This window comes from Eptesicus fuscus, chromosome 8 (genome assembly GCF_027574615.1).
Source record: "Eptesicus fuscus isolate TK198812 chromosome 8, DD_ASM_mEF_20220401, whole genome shotgun sequence".
In the NCBI taxonomy this organism is placed as follows: Eukaryota; Metazoa; Chordata; class Mammalia; order Chiroptera; family Vespertilionidae; genus Eptesicus; species Eptesicus fuscus.
The window spans coordinates 36,698,177-36,701,326 of NC_072480.1; the positions used below are offsets into that span (position 1 = coordinate 36,698,177).

The 3,150-nt window shown below is 31.9% G+C and overlaps 1 non-coding gene across 1 annotated transcript; it reads left to right on the forward strand.

Moving 5' to 3' along the window:
• Positions 1–2,059: 2,059 nt before the first annotated feature.
• LOC114232458 (U1 spliceosomal RNA) lies at positions 2,060–2,224 on the forward strand. Its single transcript, XR_003618505.2, has one exon. It is a non-coding gene; the product is annotated as a U1 spliceosomal RNA (small nuclear RNA).
• Positions 2,225–3,150: the final 926 nt, after the last annotated feature.

A 3,150-nucleotide genomic window follows, 5' to 3' on the forward strand; every position in this document is an offset into this window, starting at 1 on the left:
CACACAGAGAATACAAAAGTCAAAGAGCTCAGACCAATAGTTGTAATATATTGACAAGTTTTGTCTTTTAAAAAATGTTCTATATTAGCTCATTTAATTAAAATGTTACAGAAATATATGTGCTAACTAACAAAGCTTCATCTGACAAGACAAGTTAATTGCTAATAATTCCCCTTACAAAGGATGAACATATTATTCATTTATACTGGAGGTTTAATAATATACTTCCTAATGACTACCTACTTGCTTATGGGTAGAAAAAAAATGAGAAAAACTATTGAAGTATTTCCAATAATATTGTCAATTAGAATGAGCAATGATTTTTCTCTGGTATATGGTATATATAATAGAAAAAAATAGTTTGGATATACAAAATACATTTAAATACCCATTATAAGAAATATATTTATTATATAATCCTAGTTTACTTACTTTTCTTTTTATTACTTAAAAATTCCTTCCTTATTTGAACTTTTGTGACTTTTTCAATTCTTATCATTTAATTTAAAAAAATACAAGATATTTTTTACTTAGTATAATCATTTAAATCACATAATTAGTACGATTATCATCAGACATCAAGAACGACAGAAAGAAAAAAAAGTTACTATTCATTCATTAGTGAGGATTATGAACTAAAAAAAAAAAAAATTAGCATCTAAAGTAGAACACAATCCATTCTAATAAGCTAAAGTGCAACAGTAAGGCCAAAAGACAAGATATGTGATAAGCAGCTGTGGGACCTAAAGGTCATCACTAAACATGGTTCTCATTTACCCTTTTACTTTCAGTGTCAGGATCTTGTTCTGGCAACATAAGCCCTTGAGATTTCTCAAGCCTACCCTCTGTATTGAGCTACCTTGCTAATTCAAAAAGCCTCGGTGATTATACTCTGTTATGATATCAATGGAAAGGTCAATGAATTCATGAAAATACTTTTTTTTCACTTTTATGACATTCTGAACCTTTTCTCCTTTTACAATTTTCGACAAGAAACAGATCATCTGGGTCATTTTGCATAATAAACAACCATACACAGTCACCGTTTGTGATGTCACTTTCCCTGTCACACACTGAATATACAGAATGAGGACCTCTGAATTGTTTGATACATTTTCTTGTTTTCCATAAAAACAAGAACTTTAATAGGAAAAGAAAAAGGAGAGACAGTGCTTTTAATAAGACAAGCTACAATTTAGAAGATGAAAAGGTTAAAAGTTACCTTCAAAATCTTATATTAAGAGCTAACTTAGTGACTGCTAATATCTTTCTAAAATACTTTTAAATAGTCTTTTCCACTGAAATTTGTCCCTGTGTATGGTGTTTGAAGGAAAATAGCATAAGCAAGGTCTAGAGAATGTTGAGTTAATAAAAGAATGGAAATGTTGAATAAAATAAAATAGAAAATAATAACATGCAATGCCATTTCTCGCATGCATCCAAATCTGTAAGCCATAATAATGTTTATATTTTCCCATCTATTGTAGTCATATATTAACAAGTATGAATATCAACATGTTTCCCATTATGTGACAACAGAAATGCCTGTCACATTGAATCAAGACAAACTGCTTTTAAGCATGAATCATGTAAAACAGTGGCACCTCCCTCTCATTTGTGCCTATAATAAGAAGTCACTTAAAGAAGAATTGGCTTGAATAGCTTGTAATTTTTTTGTGGATTAATTATTTTTAAAGTAGGGTTTGTGAGTTAAGTGAATTTTGAAGACTTAGTTTGCACTGTAATAATAGGTTCCTCATTTCACTCTGTGTAGATCCAAGAGCAAATTAAGTTGTATTCTAGCAAAGTTGAAGGACATCTAAAAACAAGTTCTGACTAAGCACGTTTAATGGCCAATCCTCATAGAGTCCAATATTTTTATACACATTTTATCATTTATCCAGCAAATGATCACATGCTATAATTTACCACATTTCATAATATGTTAAGTCCTAACTCTGGACACAGGTTAACACTGTTTGAGTGCTCTGAGTCTGGTGGGGCCCCCAGGAACAGATTAAAATCTATTGAAAATCAACCATAGAAGATCCCACTACACACTCTTACCTGACAGGGGAAATAACATGATCAGGAAGGTGGTTTTCCCAGGATGAGGTTTATATATTTCCTCAGAATGTGCTTGACCCCTGCTACTTCCCAAAATATGGGGAACTTGGCTGCATAATTTATGGCGGTGAGGGGACTACGTGCATGCTCTCCCCTGGCAGAAAAACAAAAAGAAACCAACACAATCAGGCTTGGTCAGTCCCACATATTCAGTTCCCAAAAGCTATGAACAAACTCAGTACACACACACACACACACACACACACACACATGCACATCAAAACACAAAGAGCCATACTGAGAAATAAAGCATCTTGAGAAATAAAGGAACACAGGTACAGAGACTTGATTAACATTCCAAAGGAAGTCACAAATAAATAAATTAAAAAGAATGACAAAGGAAACAGAAGTAAAATACTATAAGCATTAAAAAAATAACTATAAGACATTATGTTCAACTTTTTCATAATAAACTTTAAAACCTTCAGAAAAGATAAATTCCTAGAACAAAATCATTGTAATTCAAATGCACCTAGACAGATATATAAAATCTCAATAGGTTTTATTAAATAAAGTTTTAAAAATAAGCTACAAATTGACAAACAATATTTGTACCACAAACAACAAGAAGAGAATTTGTATTGCCCTCACCCGTTTGGCTCAGTGGATAGAGCATCAGCCTGGGGACTGAAGGGTCCCAGGTTCGATTCCAGTCAAGGGCATGTACCTTGGTTGTGGTTGCGGGCAAATCCCCAATAGGGGGTGTGCAGGAGGCAGCTGATCGATGTTTCTCTCTCATCGATGTTTCTAACTCTTTATCCCTCTCCCTTCCTCTCTGTAAAAAATCAATAAAATATATTTTAAAAAGAAGATAGTTTGTATCTAAAATATATAAATAATTTCTATAAGTAAAACAAAATAAAACCTAAATTAAATTGTAAAAAAAAAAATCAAAAATGATTAACAGACATGAGGACATTCTTCATAAAAGAGGAAACCAGAATTGTTTGTGGTTATAATTCTATCATTTACATTTGTCGTATGTCATATGTATTTAGATTTACATTAATAATCAAGGAAATG